The following is an 8,224-nucleotide window of genomic DNA, read 5'->3' on the forward strand; positions in this document are numbered from 1 at the left end:
AGCATTAGTAAGAGTTAATCAGATTTTTATAAAGTATATGTAATGGAACAGTGTTTTGTTTATATTAATATGTATATGAGGTGAAGGAAGGAGAGAAACTGTTTTATGGGTAGTGGTTTAACTATAATATTCTGGGTAAAGTCTACCTTATTAAATAGACTTGTTTTTCTACCTATATTTACTCCTCAAGTGACCCCATCCTGCCTCATGATTTAAATACCATCTACTACTTTTTTGCAATGGGTTTCCCACTAGAACACAGGTGTCATGAAAAGCACCACTAATCCTAAAAAAAAATGGTAAAGGAAAAAAATCGTATCAACATTGTCATCATTGGACACATAGATTTGGGAAAGTCTACAACTAGTAGTCATCGCATCTACAAATTATGGTGGGATAGACAAAAGAACAATGGAAAACTTTGAGAAGAAGGACACTGAGATGGGAAAGGGCTCCTCAAGTATGCCTGAGTCTTGGATAAACCAAAAGCTGATTATGAACATGGTGTCACCATTGATATCTCTGTAGAAGTTCAAGACCAGCAAGCATCCTGTGACTATCACTGTTGTCTCAGGACATAATAACTTTATCAAAAGGAGGATTATAGTACATGTCAGGCTGACTGTGCCATCCTGATTGTTCCTGCTGGTGTTGGTGAATTTGAAGCAGGTTCTCCAAGAAAGGACAGACCCATGAGCATGCCCTTCTGGCTTACACCCTGGGTGTAAAACAACTTATTGTTGGTGTTAACAAAACGGATTCCACTGAGCCACCCTACAGCCAGAAGACATATGAGGAAATTGTTAAGGAAGTGGCACCTACAACCAGAAAATCGGCTACAACCCTGACACAGTAGCATTTGTGCCATTCTCTGGTTGCAATGGTGACAACATGCCGGAGCCAAGTGCAAACACACCTTGGTTCAAGGGATGGAAAGTTAACTGTGAAGACTGCAGTGCCAATGGAACCACACTTCTTGAAGCTCTGGATTGCATTGTGCCACCAACTCATCCATCTGACAAGCCCTCGTGTCTGAGGATGCAAGCCTCCAGGATGTCTACAAAATTGGTGGTATTGGTACTGTCCCTGGGGGCCGGGTGTAGACTAGTGTTCTTAAACCTGACGTGGCAGTCACCTTTGCTCCAGGCAATGTTACAACTGTAGTACAGTGTGTTGAAATGTACCATGAAGCTCTGAGTGAGGCTCTTCCTGGGGACGATGTTGGCTTCGATGTCAAGAACGTATCTGTCAAAGATGTTGGCCAGGGTGAGGTGGCTGGTGACAGCAAAAATGACCCACCAGTGGAAGCAGCTGGCTTCACGACTCAGGGGATTATCCTGAACCATCCAGGCCAAATCAGTGCTGGATATGCACCTGTGCCGGACGGCCACACAGCTCACATTGCCTGCAGGTTCACTGAATGGAAGGAGAAGACTGATCGTCGTTCTGGAAAAACACTGGAAGATGGCCCCAAGTTCTTGAAATCTGGTGATGTTGCCATTGTTAGTGTGGTTCACGGCAAGCCTATGAGTGTTGAGAGCTTCTGTGACTATCCTCCCCCAGGCCATTTTGCTGTTCGTGACATGAGACAGACAACTGGTGTGGGTGTTGTCAAAGCAGTAGACGAGAAGGTAGCTGGAGCTGGTAGGGACACCAAGTCCTCCCAGAAAGCTCAGAAGGCTAAATGAATATCATCACCAGTACCAGCCACCCCAGTCTTTATTTTTCAAGTTTATTTATTTATTTATTTATTTGGAGCATAAATGTGCAGGGGAGGGGCAGAGAGAGAAAGAGAGAGAGAGAGAGAGAGAGAGAGAATCCCAAGCAGGTTCCTTGCTGTCAGCACAGACCCTGATGCAGGCTCAATCTCACGAATCCTTGGGGTCATGACCTGAGCCGAAATTAAGAGTTGGATGCTTGACTGAGCCACCCAGGTGCCCCCTGCCACCTCAGTCTTAATTAGTGGTGGAAGAATAGTCTCAGAACAGTTTGTGTCAATTGGCCATTTAAGTTTAATAGTAAAAGACTGGATGGTGTTAGCAATGCATCATAAAACCTTCAGAAGGAAAGAAGAATGTTTTGTGGACCATGTGTTTTGTGTGTGTGTCATTTTTAGGTTATTGGTTTTTAAAATCAGTACTTTTTAATGGAAAAAAACTTGATGAAAAATCTGCCACAGCATTTTAATACCTATTAAAACAAATCTTAATGAGAAAATAATTAATAAATAAACACAAATACATCACTCTATATCTTAAGCCTATATTTCTTCCGTGATCTTCAGACTTGCGGATACCTAACTGCTTACTCAACATCCCCATTCAAAAGTCTACTAGGAAGTTTTAATACAGTAGTTCCCAAAAGAGCTGTGGTTCCCTTCCAAGCCCTTAATTACTGCAAATTCCCCACTTAGTTGCTGAGATAAACACCTTAGAGTCAGCCTACCTTCTTTTCTCATTCAACCCAGGTATCCTAACTATGTCTTGGCAAGGAATATCACTTGATTTTTATCATCATTGCTGCAACTGTTATCTTCCAAGCCTCCTGGATATCCTATCAAATCCTAATAGGTTTCTCTGTGTCTATTCTTCTCCTTTCCAATCTTTTCTCATTAACAGCCAGGTAGATCCTATTAAAAAAGGGATTCCGTGCATTTCTTTCTTCTCAGATCATCTAGAGTACACAGTTCTTACTGCAACCACAAGGCCCTCTGTAATCTGGCCATTTGTTATTTCTCTGCTGTGATCACCAACTCCTCACTTTTGTCTCACTCAGCTCTAGTCATATGACCCTCACTTTTCCTCCAACACAGCAGCCACACTCATACCACAGGATCTTTGCACTTGTTATTCTCTCTACTGGGAATATTCGGCCCCAGATATTCATAAAGCTCACTCTCTTGCTTCCTTCAAGTCACAACTCAAATGTTACATTGTCAGTAAGATTTCACTATCTATCTTACCTAAAATATATTGATATTTGTTATCTTAGTTTTACTTTTTGGGTTATTTTTGTTTTTGTTTTTGTTTTTTTTTGTTTTTTGCTTTTTGTTTTTTTAGTTGTTATTGATGTGTTGTTACCATGCACTAGAATGTAAGATCCACAGGGACGGTGTTCCTTACCATTAACATTCGGTTCTCATGAGTTGATACAAACCGGTTCCAACACACCATTCCTCATGGGTATCTGTAATGCTAATGGGAGAAAACTTCTCCTGCCCAAAGGCACTTTCTCATCATTGGAAATTCCATTATTCAAAATGCCTTAGAATGAGCATAGGTTTTCCATCTCTCTCTAAATGCTGACCTCTTGGGAAAAGAAACACATCAAGTTACAAGAATTATTAATACATTAGCATAAGATTATTAATTGTGTATTTTGCTTCTATGTCAATTTTTTTCTTAAATCGCTAAAAAATGGGGTTTTGCAGGGGCCCTGGGTGGCTCAGTCAGTAAAGCGGCCGACTTCGACTCATGTTATGCTCTCACGGTTTGTATGTTCAAGACCTGCGTCGAACTCTGTGCTGACAGCTCGGAGCCTGGAGCCTGCTTCAGATTTTGTGTCTCCCTCTCTCTCTGCCCCTCCCCCACTCTCAGTTTGTCTCTGTCTCCCAAAACTGAATAAACGCTAGAAAAAATTTAATGGGGTTTTGCAGATGAGGAGAAGACAAGGATAATTTTGAAAAATGTATCAATACCTGGGTGAAAGATACTGGACTGCCATAGGAATAAGGAAGCCAGGGCATATAGTAATGGGTAAAGAAAGAGTATGGTTGACATGCTGTGTATGGCATTTGACCTCTATGAGTCTAAAATAGCTAGGAAAGTAAGATTGTCAGGGCCTGAAGTGATAAAGAAGAACTTGCTTTGTTCCCGGGGTAAAAATCCTAACTAAAATACAGGCATTCAATTCATGAAGTTTAAGTTGTGTATCAATAAACTGGAGTCAGACTTACCTCATAGGTTTTTGTACTGAAAATGTATTAATCTGAATTAAATAATATTTTAAACATGTGCAGTAACAGGTACAGGCAAGTAGTAAAGGCCAACAGTTACGACGTGGTACCAGCTATCCGGGAACATTGAGAAGTCAGCTATTCATTGATGATATATATCAATACATTTAATTACCATCATCAAAGATACCAGATTACATACAGTTTCTATTTTTAAGCAGAAAGTAATATGGATGCTCCACAATGTGGCAATTTGGTATTACGTGATCGGGAAAGGAATCCCCTTCCATAAAATCACTAAACATTGGTGTAAAATAATTAATGTCTTACACAAATGTAGAGATATGGTCTTGGAAGAAGGAGAGTGTTTTATTTTTCTGTGACTCTTTGAAACTAGATGCCAGAAAAAGTCAATGTGTGATGGATACAAATGATTTCCTTTCCATTTAGTAAATACGTCACCCTTAGTCTAAAATGGCATACAAAACAGATGGACAAAAACTACCACAGATGACAAATACAGTTCAAGAAATAATTTTTAAATGGGAGTATATATATTTATTTTATGTTCTTTTTAGCTCTAGCAATTGACCATAGCAATAAAAGCGAAGTTCTTCCACTTCTCTGAACCTCTAGTCTGCTGTTTGAAAAAATAAATAAATAAATCAGTGGACCTTGTGAATTTCACATTATATGCAAATTTCACATTTTATGGCAAAGAAAAACAAGAAATCAATAATACTTGATGTAAAGAAGTCAAAAACAGCCCAAAGGAAGCAAAAAGGAGAAAGGCAAGTGATGGCAGAGATTGATCCAAATGAGTGGGCAATTATTAAGGAGTCTTGCTTGAGCAAGACAGAATCAGCATTGTAGGGGCATTAGTTGAACTAAGGAATCAGGACTGATTAAGAACAGCTGGCAGAGGGAGGGGCTGAGTACAACATAATCACCCTATGTGAATTCAATATAATTGACTCAGATTATCCCAGTAGCCTCAACTTCATTCTAGCTCCACAAAGCAGCTATTTCTTTTAGAAATAGAATTAACTCTTTCTGTCATTAATTTCTTTAATGTACTACAGAATTATCTTGCAGTAGCTCACAGATGCGTCTTTGCCAGAAAATGTCCAGATTCATCATGAAATACTAGAGCTAGAAATAGTGCAATTCAAAACAACTTGGAAAAAAAAATTCAAAACATTTCACCCCCCCCTTTTCTCCCCAACTTGCCAGAAATTCAAAAGTATCCATTTGAGAAATTCCATTACCATTTTCATATTTATAATACATTTTGTTTCCAAGAACTGTAAATCATTTTTCAGTGAAAATTTCACATTCCTTTCCAAACTCCAGAGTGAATAAGTAACTTTTTCTTTTTTTTGGTGATGTACTTAAGGCATCACTGATACCTAGAAAAATCTAAATTTAACTTGTGAGGATTATACAGCTTAGTACCTTGGCAGAGCATACATACATATACATTTGCTCTCAAAAAGAGAAATGAGCAGTGTGAATACCCACAGGGAATTTCTAAAGGGCCCATGCCAGTTAGAACATGTTAGCAAACCAATAAATAATAATTAGAAATTAAAGAATGCTTGAAAAAATTAAAGCAAATCTATATTTAAAATACAGCAGAAAAGAAAGCCCACACCAAACAACTACCTTCAGCATAGAAAAATGCATTCACAATTGAATAATGAATCGTTATTAAAAATTGTAATATAAAAAATCTTCACGTGCTTCCGAAATAAGAAAAATTGATGGCAGACTCTTTTCATTTAACGTATTTATTTCAAATTTAGATTCACCTGTTATAAAAAAGATTTTGTTTCTGCTTTGATCATTAGAAATATTGTAGAACAAGGTAATAAAAACATGCTGTATGACTTGGGCAAAAACTAGATATTACCACGTTCCTCTAATGAACTAATTACTGCAGTTGAAACATTTCGGTTGCCATACTCCCCTAAGAAATTCCTGCTCGTGTCATAGGATTTATAACTTCCAATCTGAGTACATAACACAAGTCTTCACATGCACTCATATTCTGTTGGCATGCTCCAGCACCTTGTACAATATTTGTGTACTTTGGCTTCTATTATTTTCTCGGCACATACAGAAACAAGCCCTATTGGGTCATAGGTAAACAGGATTTAAGGGCACCTGGGGGGGCTCAGTCAGTTAAGAATCCCACTTCGGCTCAGGTCATGATCTCAAGGTATGTGAGCTCAAGCCCCACATCCGACTCTGTGCAGACAGCTTCAGATTCTGTGTCTCCCTCTCTCTCTGCACCCTCCCCCAAAACAAATAAAACATTAAATATTTTTCTAAAAAATAGTATTCAACATGTGGCAAACTAAGGGTATTTTAGAGAAATGCTTCTCAAACTTGACTAAGAATTCAAATAGCCTGGAGCTTTATTAAAATGCCAACTATGGTTTAGGAGTCCAAGGTGGACTTAATTAGCTGCATGTCTAAGCTGTGCGCAGGTACGTAATGTTGATGCCGTTACTCCACGGCATAGTCTGTACAGCAAGCCTTTAGAATTTAGTTGCTGTTGACCTTATCGCTAAAACTGTTTCGTTTAAAGCATGAAATGCACATTGTCTTCACTTTAAGGCAATGCTCTGAAAAAAATTTAAAGACGACGCTCTGATATCTATGTCAGAAGCAGAGTTAATATGTATACAGAGAGAAGAGATTTGTGGCCAGAATCTTTGCTTCTCTGCCATTCTACTTGTAGATAGTTTATTGCTATTCTTCCTTGAAGCTAGAGAACACTCTTAACAAGAGTGAGCCCATAACAGAAAGTGACATTAATGAAGTTAAGCATGAAGCCTCCACATTACAGACTATTAGCTTGGTCTTTTGATGTCAGTCTCTATCACCTTCTCAATGTATCTGTGGCAAACAAGATTTGGTTCTACACGTCAACTATCATTGCATAATATAAGGCCAACATGGGCATTTTAGCATCAAATTTCAGATTTAGATGTACAAAATATTTTTTAAACTAAATCTACTAATTTTTTGGTTCAGGTTGGCACATGCATTCCTGAGACCCATTACATGTATTATACCTGTGCACTCTGAAAAGTCATATACAGTTGATTAACTTATACAGTAGTAAAAAATTCATGGTATGAACAAACTGTGCTGGTAATCAATGGTTTAGTATATTTTGCATCCTATCCATGGTCACATATAAAATATTGGTGACTGCATATTTCTTGCAATAGTATTTCCCTACAGTGGCATTTGCTAATGGATAAGATAATGTACTATCCTCACTGACCGGATCAACAGTACATTAAAATGGCTGCAGATACTAAGGAAAACCAGGAAGTATTATATATATATATATATATATACACACACATATATAAATATATATATACATATGTGCATATATATATATACATATATAAATATATATACATGTGCATATATATATACACACATATATAAATATATATACATATGTGCATATATATATATTCAGAAAAAATATGGATTATGGAGTAGTGCAGAAAGCAAATTATATGAACTCACATACTGATTGTAATTGCTAGCCCTTCAACAATTCAACCATCATCTTCATGTTTATAACAAAGGCATACTTCTATGTAAATAAGTCTTCTTTCTCCCCTGTCCTCGATTTATCTTTTACTTTGCATTTGAAGCCCTAAGGAGAGCAACATCATTAGATGTGCTAAGATTTTTTTTCACATGGAACAGAAGAGTGCCATTGTAACAAAATGGAAGAATACACAATGCCAACTGTGATCCAGACCATGATCACTTTAAATTAAGTGACCTCTGAAAACCAAAGGCAGGGTCTAGAGAAGTCAAAGTGATTGTTTTAAAGGCTTCATTTACATATCACCAAGAAAAGAGAGATGATCTCTCTAGCTGCTTGCTAAGACTGAACAAATCTCTGACCTTACATAACAGACCTGAGGCACTAACAGTAAATGTTCCAGCTGGAAAGACAGTGGAGGTATGTGCAAGAATATAATAAGTATAATAAAAACTTGAAAATGCTGTTTATCAGGCAGAAAAGATAGAGAAAATTATTGATTATTGTAAATAATGCAACAGAAAATAGTATAATATGAATCAAGGAATTAAATCAAAATTTAAAAAGAAAAGAACAGTTTAAAGCATATTTCCTAAGGATAGCAAAAAAATAGAAAGTTCTGTTTCTTTTTAACTGATATCATCAGAAATTTATACACACAAATCATATATAGCCATTATGTAAGT

General features: G+C 37.4%; 1 pseudogene; it reads left to right on the forward strand.

Annotated features, from left to right (window-relative positions):
• Nucleotides 1–296: 296 nt before the first annotated feature.
• LOC131497532 (elongation factor 1-alpha 1-like) lies at nt 297–1,688 on the forward strand (annotated as a pseudogene).
• The last annotated feature ends 6,536 nt before the right edge of the window (nt 1,689–8,224 follow it).

Source organism: Neofelis nebulosa, chromosome 1, assembly GCF_028018385.1.
Source record: "Neofelis nebulosa isolate mNeoNeb1 chromosome 1, mNeoNeb1.pri, whole genome shotgun sequence".
NCBI classification, from domain to species: Eukaryota; Metazoa; Chordata; class Mammalia; order Carnivora; family Felidae; genus Neofelis; species Neofelis nebulosa.